The sequence below is a fragment of the Myodes glareolus genome, chromosome 1 (genome assembly GCF_982192425.1).
Source record: "Myodes glareolus chromosome 1, mMyoGla1.1, whole genome shotgun sequence".
Taxonomy (NCBI): Eukaryota; Metazoa; Chordata; class Mammalia; order Rodentia; family Cricetidae; genus Myodes; species Myodes glareolus.
In genome coordinates this window covers 127,112,384-127,125,194 of record NC_142026.1, presented here as the reverse complement: position 1 = coordinate 127,125,194, position 12,811 = coordinate 127,112,384, and the positions used below count along the sequence as shown (strand labels likewise).

The window sequence follows — 12,811 nt, the reverse complement described above, 5'->3', positions numbered from 1 at the left end:
AGAGAAAGTGGGAAGGAGTCTACAAGATACGGGCAAAGGAGACCATTTCCTACATATAACCCCAGTAGCACAGACAATAAGAGAAACAATGAATAAATGGGACCTCCTATAACTGAGAAGCTTCTGTAAAGCAAAGGACACTGTCATTAAGACAAAAAGGCAACCTATTGATTGGGAGAAGATCTTCACCAACCCTGCATCAAACAAAGGTCTCATCTCCAAAATATATGAAGAATTCAAGAAACTAGACTTTAAAATGCTAATTAACTCAATTAAAAAATGGGGCACTGAACTGAACAGAGAATTCTCAACTAAAGAAGTTCGAATGTCCAAAAGACACTGAAGGTCATGCTCAACCTCCTTAGCAATCAGGGAAATGCAAATCAAAACATCTTTGAAATACCATCTTACACTTGTCAGAATGTCTAAAATCAAAAACACCAATGATAGCCTTTGCTGGAGAGGATCTGCAGTAAGGGTAACTCTCATCCACTGCTGGTAGGAATGCAAACTTGTGCAGCCACTTTGGAAATCAGTGTGGCGGTTTCTCAGGAAATTCGGGATCAACCTACCCCAGGATACAGCAATACCACTCTTGCGAATATATCCAAGAGATGCCCTATCATACTACAAAAGCATTTGTTCAACTATGTTCATAGCAGCATTATTTGTAAAAGCCAGAACCTGGGAACAACCTAGATGCCCCTCAATGGAAGAATGAATAAAGAAAGTGTGGTATATATACACGTTAGAACATTACTCAGTGGTAAAAAACAATGACATCTTGATTTTTGCATGCAAATGGATGGAAATAGAAAACACTATCCGGAGTGAGGTAACCCTGACCCAAAAAGATGAATATGGTATGTACTCACTCATAAGTGGATTCTAGCCATAAATAAAGGACATTTAGTCTATAATTCGGGATCCTAGAGAAGCTAAATACGAAGGTGAACCCAAAGAAAAACATATGGTTATCCTCCTGGATATTGGAAGTATACAAGATTGACAGGCAAAAATTAGAGAGAGGGCTAGAGAAGGGAGAAGGGGAGGTTGGGGAGAGCTTGGGGGAATGGAATGGTTGGGATGGAGAAAAGGTGGATATGGGAGCAGGGAAGTAGATATCTTTCTATGGTAAAGTGATATCTTAACATATAAAATTTATTTTTTTTAATTTTCTTTTTGTTTGTTTATAAAAATTTCCACTTCCTCCCCTCCTCCCCATACCCTCCCATTCCCCCCACTTCCTCTCCTCCCCCCATCTCCCTCTCCTCCTCCCTCTCCAGTCCAAAGAGTAGTCAGGGTTTCCTGCCCTGTGGGAAGATCAAGTTCCTCCCCCCTCCCTCCAGGCCTAGGAAGGTGAGCATCCAAACAGACTAGGATACCAGAAAGCCAGTACATGCAGACAAAACAAGACCCAGTGCCACTTCCTAGACCTTGAATGGAGGGGGAGGACCTTGGACTTCCCACAGGGCAGGAAACCCTGACTGCTCTTTGGACTGAAGAGTGAGGAGAATCTCCAACAAAGAAAAGTTGCCAAAAAGTCCAGTTCCACATTTTTGGCAGCTGTGGCATCTCTTACCATAAAGTTGGCTAGAGTTACTCTGAGATATTTTATGCTATTTGTGACTATTGTGAAGGGTGTTGATTTTCTGATTTCTTTCCCAGCCCTTTTATCATCTGTGTACAGAAGGGCTACTGATTTTTTTTGAAATAATCTTATATCCTGTTACAGTACTGATAGTGTTTATGAGTCATAGAAGTTCCTTGGTAGAATTTTGGGATTGTTTATGTAAACTATCATATCATCAGCAAACAGTGAGAGTTTGACTTCTTTTCTGATTTGTATCCTGTTGATCTCCTTTTGGTGTCTTATTGCTCTAGCTAGGACCTCAAGAACTATATTGAATAGATATATAGAAAGTGGACAACCTTGTCTTGTTCCTGATTTCAATGGAATCACTAAGAGTTTCTCTCCATTTAGTTCAATGTTGGCTGTTGGCTTGCTATATATTGCCTTTATTATGTAAACAGTCTTCCTGTTTGGGCAATGGTGGCACATGCCTTTAATCTCAGCACTTGGAGGCAGAAACAGGCAGATTTCAGTGAGTTCGAGGCCAGCCAGGTCTACAGAGTAAGCTCCAGGACAGGCACCAAAGCTATGCAGAGAAATCCTGTCTTGAAAAACAAACAAACAAACCAACAAAAACCCCTTAGTCTTACTAAGCCTTCTGTTTAATATTTTATCTTTCTTTTAGACTAAAGAGACAACAGTAACTCTCCAGGATAGTTTAGATTAGAATAGATTTTTGAATGATAAATTTCTAAGGATATAAAGGTATACTCAGGTTAACAAAGATCAACTTGGAGATGTGTGTCTAAAATTGTAAAATGTTAAACTTATAAAAACAACTAACTTATAAACCAGTACTTTTACTAACATACAATACATCTTCAAAAACACACCTAAATAAATAAATAAATAACAGGTGACAACAGATTTACAAATTCTTTTCCAAGGACCTGATGTGACAGCAGTGGAGAGATGTGTGCAAATAATTTCTAAGTCACCAACAAGGAACTCTTAAGGGAAAAGACACCTCTTAGGAAATGGCTCCAGAATGAGTTCAAGGTCATGTCAGCTACAGATGTAGAAAGAACTTTGGTTTCTGAGTTGGCCAGGACCATAGCCAACTCAGAGAGCTGAGGTCAGTGAAAGACCTGTGTCTTAAAGCAAGGGGCATGAAACCTGTGGAACCACAGCGAGGTTAATCTCTGTCCTATAAGTATACACCACAGACTCACACCTTCACAAACATACAGCTCACCAGGAAGAACACACTGGAAAAAATAACACAAAATTAAAAAATTATCCAGGGATCTGAACTTTTTCTCTCTAAAAGTCTCTTCTAAAACAGGGAGAAAAACCATTTTTATTTCATGTATATAAGCACTTTATCCATGTGTGTTTCTCTGCACTGTGTGTGTGCAGTGCTCATGGAGTCCAGGAGCCTGCACGGAATCCCCTGGAACCTCAGTTACTCAGGCTGTGAACTACTGTGTGAGTGCTGGGGATCCAGCCTGGTTCCTTAAAGAGCAACTGGTGCTCTCACTCTCTGACTCATCTCTACCCACAGATGCCCCAAACGTTTGTGAATCTCTGTGCAGGGTTCTCTGTGGGGCAGTCCTGAGGACTCCCCATTCTCTCTGCAGCTGCAGTCACACCTGTGCGTGCCTGGCCTCAGGAAGGAACCATGGCAAAGGCTGCAGCCACCGGACGCAATCTTTCCCTAGTTCTGTGCCTTTTCGTTCTACTGAGCTGTCTGGGGTCTCTGACAGCTGTCATAGAACAAAGAGGACATTGGGTACCCTGGAACTTGAGTTTTACAGGCAGTGTGGTTGCTGAGAATCAAACCTGGATCAGCTACAAGAACAGGTGCCCGTAACCACTTCCCCAACAGTTCAGTTTAAACAATGGGCACAGGAGTTGGGGTTTTCATGAGACAACAGCTTTTAGCTTCTTGGTCATGTTTTGTCTTCTTTTTCTTTGCTTATTTTGGGTTTCTGTTTTGTTTTATTTTGCTTTTGGTTTTTGACACAGGGTTTCTCTATTTACCTCTGGCTGTCCTGGAACTTACTTTAAAGACAAGAATGACCCCAAACTCACAGAGATCTGCCTGTCTCAGCCTCACTGAGTACTGGAATTAAAGGCATTTGCCACCCCCACCCAGCTTGTCTTTAATTATTAAAACCCAGCCACATCTAGGTTGGCTAACCATCTTTCTGTATTTAGGATTTTTGTGTTCTGTTGACTATGACCACCATAGTCATAAAGCAGTTAGACTTTAAAGTGGGACCTCTTTCTTATCAATGAACTATTGCCTTTGCTGTTAATTTCTCCTGACCATTCAACCCCATGGGGTTTTCTGTACCATACTGCTAGGGTTCAGGAATACAGTTTCCTAACACCAACAACAGCCTTGATAAAGCATCATCATCCCTGAGCTTAGCAATGCTGGTGCCCTTCTCCCTGGTCCTCACTGTGCTTCTCAGCAGGGATGCTCCAGCATCCACAAACAGCATGGTCTCTGCACACTTCCCCTGGAAATCTTTGTTGTTCCATCCATTCTGACACATGTACTTCTCTGAGATTTTTGACCCCAACTCTCTTTTTTTATTATAACATGCATTTATTTGTTTATGGTAAGTACTGTAATGAATGACTTTTTAATTTTTTTATTTTTTTTACTTTATTTATTAAAAATTTCCACTTCCTCCCCACCTCACTTTTTCCTCCCCCACTGCCAGATATAACCAGCTTAGATTTTCTGTGACCTGTGCTGTGGGTTAGCCTCTGACCAGTTCCAGGAAGATATCCCTGAAGTACTACAGTATGTTTAGGGAATCGATCTAGACTGTGTTATTCTAGTCTCATTCTTTGTCTGTGATAACACATTCCAAAAGCAAGTTGTGTGAGAAACATGGACTTGCTCAGAGTTTTATTGCTGTGAAGAGTCACTATGACCATGACAACTCTCAGAAAAGAAAGTCTTTAATTGGGGCTTGCTTACAGTTTCAGAGGTTTAGCTCATTATCCTCCATGGTGGTACCCAGGCAGATATGGTAGCTGAGCGTTCTACATCCAGATCCAAAGGCAGCAAGAAGAGAACCTGAACGCCCACCCCTGATTACATACTTCTTCCAATAAGGTCACATCTACTGAAACTTGGCCACACTCCCAATTCCTCTTAGGAAGTTCCAACACCTGATGAATATTCAAATACATGAGCCTATGGAGGTCATTCTTATTCAAACCTCCACAGTCCTGACCTTGTATAGTTTTCATACGTAGGCATCTGCCAAGGCCTGTGCCCTTCTCCCTGAACATCCTTTCCATGCTTGGCAATCCAGAGTCATCTATGTTTCTCCATGGAAGAGAGTGGACGTATTTCATATCACATCTACTTCGACAAATGTACTTAGATGTACTCTTCTGAGACTTTACCCATGCACTTCCCTTCCAGCTTTAGAAGTTCTGGACTTCCTGTTTCATGCAGTATGGCCCAGCCTTTACAAGCACTCCTGGAACACATGGGCTTTGTCTCCAGAAAATCAGGGCTGTTCGCTGCCTAATGAAAGTTAGTGTGTCCAAACATGGGGAGAGAGCTGAGCAGAAAAGGGGCTGCTTCACCTCTGTGAATACATGGGTTTGTTTCCTAGCAACCCTGTAATAGAGCTAGGTGTGGGAGTGTGTGGTTTTCCTATCAGTACTAGGAAGGAGGGGTGCAGAGAACTCTGGAGTCAGTGGCAAGCCTGTCTAGCCTGCTTGGTGAGAAACAAGGTTTTTTAGAAAATTGTTTAATAAATACTGCTGTGACACAGTTGTAAGAAAATATAAAATTGTTTTCCTTCACAGATCTGGAAGTGTGAGTTTAAATACTTCTTTCTAAGACATTTATAATAATTATTATTATTATTATTAATTATTAGTGTGTATTTGGATGTTGTCAGGGATGCTTTCTTTCAATCACCTTCATAAATTCTTCTTCCTGCTTTGGCAAAACAGTTTCCTTTTATCAAACTTCTAACTGGATTTTTCTTACATTCTGCTGAACAGAACAGCTCTAGGATATTGTGTCTCTGTTGCTGCTAGGGAAAGTCTGGGAGACCAGGGGCCATAAGTGTGCTGGGAAACAACTGTCTGAGGAAGAGGAGAGAGATCAGGGCTTAGAGCAGGTCAGACAGAGATCTCTTCTTGAGAAAGAGTTAGGGGTGTGGTTTAATGGGAGGGAATTTGAGATCTGATGTCCAGCATTGCTGTGTGAAGGAGCCCAGTGGGAACATGGTGAGTACTATGCTCACAGGTGGCAGATTTACTCCCATGACAAGTTGCCACACAGTCCAGGAGACCTTTCCTGAACTCCAGGCTCCATGTCGAAATTACCACGTGTTTTATGATGCCTCCTTTCTGTGCATTCAGTAGATTTTCAGTCCCAGGAACAGATACTATCATATATATTTTATTCTTCAGTACTTCATTAAAGTCCCTAAAAGTACTTGTGAGTGAAATGTTCCTGGTGACACTGTGTGCATCTCAGGCTCCTACCACCCTCAGACAGTCAAAGATGGCAGGAAATAAGGAACCAGAAACCAGTGCACATCTTGAGTAGAGGTTTCTCTTCCTGCCCTTTTGCCCTTCATAGGGATTCAGTATGCCATATAGTGTCACAGAACCATAAGTCCTATGACTTTCTGCTCCCTCTTTGCACCTTGTTTCTCTCACAGATATACACTCTCTTAATTGTGACATCATTGTGAAGGCTAGTACCACACCTGGGCAGTCCTGGTGTGAAGGGCAGTGCTCAGTGGATGGAGAGCCTCTCCTGCAGTATGACAATGACAACAGAAGCACACCGTTGGGAAACCTGTGGAAGGCTGCAGATGCCACTCCTGTGTGGACAGATTTGATCTGGAATACTTGGGGCAAGAGCTCAGGAAGATGTTGGCTAACTCTATACAAGGGATGACTGAGACCAGTGGTAAGTGTGGGATCAGTACTGAGGCAGAGACAGGTGGCAACAGAGAGGAAGGGCAGAGTACATGTGGGAATGAGATGGTGAGTGTATCTGTGTGAGAGAGCTGAGCATTGGTCTAACCTTGGAAGCTTGTGGTACAAAGAGCAAGTCATGTGGACAGGATTATGATACATAAGCCAGTGGGAAAGTCCTGACCTTTGGAGAAGTGATGGATCTATGAGAGTGAAGCAGGATGGTGTTTTGTGTGGTTTGCAGGTCAGCCCACTTTACAGGCCACCATGCTTTCTCTGTATGAACACAGACAAAGTGTTGTTGCCTCCTGGACATTTAACATCAGTGGACAGTACTTCTTCATCTTGAATACTCTAAATATGAGCTGGACACCGATTAGTCTTGACGCTGGAGGTACCACAAATGAGGAGTAGTTCATAAAAGATCTCAAGATAATCTCCACACCAGACTTCTGGCACTGGCTCAAGGAACTCTTAAAGAACCAGAAGGAAAAGCCAAGTAGATATTACCTAAATTATCGGAAAACATTTATACCACATTTAATAGACTGGGTGGATCATTTTCTGGTGGTCTTCCTGTCTGAGATCCAGTGATGACCACAAGGATTCCTCTATCTCATCTCACCTCCCAATGTTTCTCATTCCCTACTAACCAATGGTCCACACACTACATGGCCTGCTAATTGGCCCCAAGTCTGCATGCATCATGTAAATCTCCAGCCTTTTCTGCCTCACTTATAGCTGCCCTTCCAGCTCCACATCACTTTGAGAGGCTTCACTATCTTCCTCTGGCACCAATTGAGCCACCATCCAGAAAGTCCTAACCAAAGTAAATATGTCACATTGTTTGATGGCGTGATAGACATTTGTTTTCTTTGGCAATGACATAAACTCTGCAAGAACATCCTCCACACAGCTCTACTCCTCTCTCTACTCAGGAATTGTAAACAGTTATTGCACATAGTTATTGCAAATAAGTCCCTTGGACTTCCTGGAGAGAGAAGGTGTTGATGGAGGTGTGGTTTTTAGCTTTATTCAGAGTTTTCCTAATTTTTTTTTAAAGACGAATGTCAAGGGCCACAGATACCACAAAGGTTACATCTTCCTCCCAGCTTTCGTCTACCAGGCCATTCCCCAATAACAAAGAATCTGATGTCACAGCAGTAGTAATCCCTGTCATCATTGGTCTGGTATTATTTCCACTTACATTTACAAGAATGTGAAGAGAAAATCTTGTCGCCAAGGAGGTAGGGAACAGACTGGGGTCTCACTCTGGTTCTTAGTAGGGTTAGTCTGCTGAGGACATGGAACAGGTGTCCCACTGGGTATCTGGGATGTGAATTCTGGTCTTCACTTTTCCATAACAAGGGCTTTACCCACTGAGCCATCCTCCCAGCCCCCAGCACTGATCTTTTGACTGTCTGGTTACCAGTTCAATATCCTTTCTTCTGCTCAGACAATGAGAACTGAACATAACAAGTTTCTGAACGCATCGCTTGCATGCAGTCCTGTCATGGCCTTTAGAGGGACCCTTACCATGTACTCATCACAAACACAACTGCAAAGGTATTTTCACACAGTCAACCAGGACAGCCTGTCCACTCTTTCTGTCTCACTTCCCTCTGTGCCACACGCACCTGAGAGGCTGCTGACCCCAGAATGAATCTGTTGCAGAAGTGGTTGGGTTGCCTGTCCTCTAAACCATCTTAAATTTTAGGGGTCATGGGATATTGGGGTACAAGGTAAGCGATGCCTGTCATACTTCTCTCCTAAGTAAAGGGTTAAGTACTTTCAGACTCTCAGTCTGGAGCTTTGGATCTCACTACAAAACCTTTCCAGACAGAAATCTTCAGCTGCTCATAAACTGTCCCATCAACTGCCACAAGCCATAGAAGAAAGAGAGGCCCATGAAGTCAAATGGAGAGTTCCTCAACCAAGCCATCAAATTCTTTTTCCAAGAAGATGAGAGCATGACATAGGAGTAAAAGCATTTTCTAAATCAGACGCACCCAAGAGTCAAGAATCTCTTAAAGAGAGCAAGAAAGGATGTAAGAGAACCCTCTTTTCCAGTCATGGTGTGACCTTGAACTCTTGAACTCCAACAGCTCTGAGTCCTTACATGATCTCTGCACAAAAGCAGGTTTGTTAGCCTTCCCTTCATGGAGGGAGAGGGGCTCCTGAGTCTCCAGAGATCCCTGAGAATCTATCTGCAATTAATGGTGCTGTGGAGTAGAAGAGACAGATTCCCTGTGTTCTGTACCTCCACTCCAGACTGCAGGCCTGATCAGTGATTGACTTTGTAAATTTCAACCTTCCCTACATTTCTATAGAGTGTCTTTACATAGCTGACAGGGGAGTTTAGCCAATCACATCCTTTTCGTGGGGCGTGTTGCCCTAGGCAAAAGTTTACCTATAAACCTGCTGGTGAAAGCCCCGCTCTCTTTCTCTCTCCCTCTAGACTTGGCCTGGATCCAGAATTCCAGACGGATGGGATTCTGTGTAAGTTTTTCCTTCTGTTTTATTAAAGCTGTGTCTTTTGTAAGATAGTCTGGGGACTTTTCATTACCGATCACACTGCGACATCACATAGCCAGCATCCTCACACCCAGGATGACAACAGCTATGCAGATAAAGCCTGCCACACTATTCGACTGTCTCCTGGTATCAAACCAAGGCATAATCGCTCAAACCGATTGGATCTTATAAAAACTGGTGTTGTACCAGAGACTTGATCTGGGGAGATGTGTGAGCATGCACACATGCATAGACACACACACACACACACACACACACAAACACACACACACACACACACACACATTCACACTCACCCCAGGAAGGGAACCTCTGACAGAACAGAGTACCAACAGCACAAAGTTCCCCCTTGGGGGACCACTGGGTTTTCTTTGGGATTGCTAACAGGGTGAGGAGTTACTTACAGGAGCCAGGATGGATTCACAGCAGCTGCCTCCCTGCAGAGCCCACCTCAGCTCAGGCTGTGACTCAGGGGACAGCACAGCTGAAACTGCACAGCTTGCAGCCTAGGGACAGGTCTGGGATCTTCTCTGAAGCTGGTCAGGGTCTCCTTCTACAGCCTGAGTGAGTCCTCTAAAACTTCTAAGTTTCACTTTCTCAACCACAGGAATTTGCTTATTTCCTGTTCTAAGCAGCCTCGCTCCTGTTCTGAAGAGAGTGTCCAGGAAAGACTGAAAGCAACAAGCGACTTTTCCATCAAAGCAGAGGACTTTCCCCCAACAGACAGATTAAAGCCCAAAGTGTCAGCTCTTTAGAGGACACACATTATTTGATTTCCAGTCCCTTCTTTGTTTCTAATAAGTGAGATCGTCCTTCGGGTATAAAATGACAACAGCAAACGGGTTGTTAATGCTTTAAGCTGTCTTTCATTTTCTTAGGAAGTCCTTCATCCCCCAAACCACTTCACAGCTTAACACTTCTGTCTCTCCAACCAATGGGGGGAAAAAAAGCAGAAAAAAAAGAGCAGGGATGTGAAGCACAATTAATAAAAACTCAGAGAGAGAAATTGGAGTTCAACTTGAAGATCTGAAAAACAAAGCAGCCAGCTTTTGAGGTATTGAGCTCTGACCTCGACCTCAGTCCGAAATGGCATTGCTGCGTCCAGGAATCTCAGAATTAGACTATGTCTGCAAACTGTCTTCTCCTGTTTTATAATCCTGTATAGGGCTGGCATTAAAGGTGTGCACCACTGGGATTAAAGATAAGTACCTCCTGATTTCTATGGCCACTAGTGTGGCTACTGGCATTAAAGGTGTGTGTTACCACTGCTTGGCTATAAGGCTGATAAGGGTGACTGTTTAACTTCATGATCCCGAGGCAAGCTTTGTTTAATAAAATACAATTGAAATGCCACTACAGGGATGTGTCCATAAATATCAGTTTCAATCATTTCTAGTATCACTCATAAGTCATCTGGTTCGCCAGAATAACCTGGGAGCTTCAGACATTCAAATCTGAGAACAAATCAAGTACTGCTACCTGATGTATGAGCACACTACATACCACACTGGTTCTCCAGCTCCCTACTCATGTACCAAGTCAGACCCTAAAATTCAGACCTCTCAGTGATGTGCATAGCTACATTGATGCAATTTTCAAATCATCAAGGAGTTCATTGCTGAATCTCAAAGATGAATGGGCATCAGAGGCTGTGCATTCATCCCTTAGGTCTGCTAGAATTTGAAGACAAAAGTGCTGTGTGCTGGCCCAGGTAAGGTTCTCCTGATGACCTGAGTAATCACGATAGACTGCGATTTGTTGTGTAAACAATAAACAAACTATGAGTAGGCTAGAGAGATGGCTCAGCAATGAAGGCCAGTGTATACTCTTCCAGAGGCCCCACATTCAATAACAAACACCCACATGGAGCTCACAATTACCTATAACTACAGTGCCAGGGGATCTGACACTCTCTTTTGATCTTCATGGTCAACTAACATGTACATGATGTACACATACATACATTCAGACAAAACACCCATACACACAAAGTAATAAAAAGGAAAAATAAAACTCTATGAACTTTTCTCCTGAGATAAATCATAAGGTCTGAAGATACTGCTTTCTTTTGTGTGAATGTTATTTTCTTGAAACAGACATCAAAAATAACTTTATGAGAAACAGTCTCCCATACACAAGTGAAAGAATGGCTTATGGGGAATATAAAATAATAAATATTTATAAAGAAGTAAGACTTCCAGTCCACAGTCTTAATTTACACCCTAAAAGTGAATGCAGTGCAGAGGAACCTCTGGAAATCAGAAGACAGAAAATAAAAGAATCTGCAAAAAATAGGAAACATAGGTACACTAGAAAAAAAATCAATGAAGAAGGAAAAAACTTACTGAGAACACTTATTTCTTTACCCCTGAATCTCTCTGTCCTAACTTGGGCATTCTTGGATAAGGACTGCTCAGTGATGCCCAAGTCCACAAATGTGATGTGGATACACCATGTGAAGAGAATGAGAGAAAAGGTTTCATGATCCCACCAAGAAGTGCAGAGACGGGTTCAAAACTTAACAAACTTTCTGATAACATCTGATAAAAGACAATTAACTGGTGTAGGAAAATTCTGTATTCTGTCAATTATGTTTTAAATAAACACTGATTGGCCAGTAGCCAGGCAGGAAGTATAGGTGGGACAACCAGACTGGAAGAAGAGTCAGGACAATGAGAACAGGAGAATTCTGGGAAGAGGAAAGCCCATTTCTCTGCAGTCCTGCCTAGACACAGAAGAAGGAAGAAGTGACTGCCTCAATGAAAAAGGTACCGAGCCATGCGGCTAACATAGATAAGAATAATGGGCTAATGTAAGTTATAAGAGTTAATAAGAAGCCTGAGCTAATGGGCCAATCACTTTATAACTAATGTAGACCTTTGTGTGATTTCTTTGGGACTTAACAATTGTGGGAACTGGGCAGGACAGAAACCCTGACAACACTTAACATACTGAGCACACTGTCTGATAAAGTTTATGGGAATAATATCTTTACACACACACACACACACACACACACACACACACATGTACAAAAGATTTACAGTACAACACAGCTCACAGAACAGTTGAAAGTGAAAAGTTCAACTCAGAAAGATACCGCTTTCACAACTTGAACTCAATATAGCTGTAGAAGTCCTAGCTAGAGTATTGGGCAATAAAAAGAAATAAAACACATCTAGCCCAGAAATGGAGAGGTTGAGGAGACTCTACTTGCACATGACATAACAGTATATTTAGACAACCCTGATGATTCCAGCAAAGTGAAGTTGAGAGTGATAAAATATGTATAAAGTGTTAGAATAAAAAAATCAGCAAACAAAAAACTCAGTGTCATTTATATACACTAAGAATATGTGATCTGAAAATTATGCTATGGGGACTGCTTCAGTGGTATGAGTCATACTTCCTCCTCAACCATTAGATTGCAAAACATTTCAAGCAGAAGAAAATCTGCTTAAAAACAGAGTCCAGAGATAGGTAAATAAAACCCCAAATGTAGAATAAGGAGATAATAAGGTGTCAGGGATGAGTATTTTAGTGAGTACAATAGATATAAATTATGGAATCCATCAATTAAATAGCTTAAACTCTTAGGTTGAATCTTTAAAACACTAATCTGTAAACATGGTTTTCTGTAACACCCGAGTCTGTGTTCGCATGCCTCTGTACCTATCACGAGTTCGGGCAAAGGCCTGGAGATTGAAAGAAACACACAAGAGGGGAAAA

At 42.2% G+C, this 12,811-nt stretch overlaps 1 long non-coding RNA gene across 2 annotated transcripts in view; it reads right to left on the bottom strand.

The window, feature by feature from the left end:
• The window catches only part of LOC146895797 (uncharacterized), a 52,706-nt gene extending 43,074 nt beyond the window's left edge, over positions 1-9,632 (bottom strand). For both annotated transcript variants that reach the window (XR_015739368.1, XR_015739367.1), the window contains exon 1: positions 9,487-9,632. This is a non-coding gene — a long non-coding RNA (uncharacterized LOC146895797). The remainder of the gene's footprint in view (positions 1-9,486) is intronic.
• Between the last annotated feature and the right edge of the window lie 3,179 nt (positions 9,633-12,811).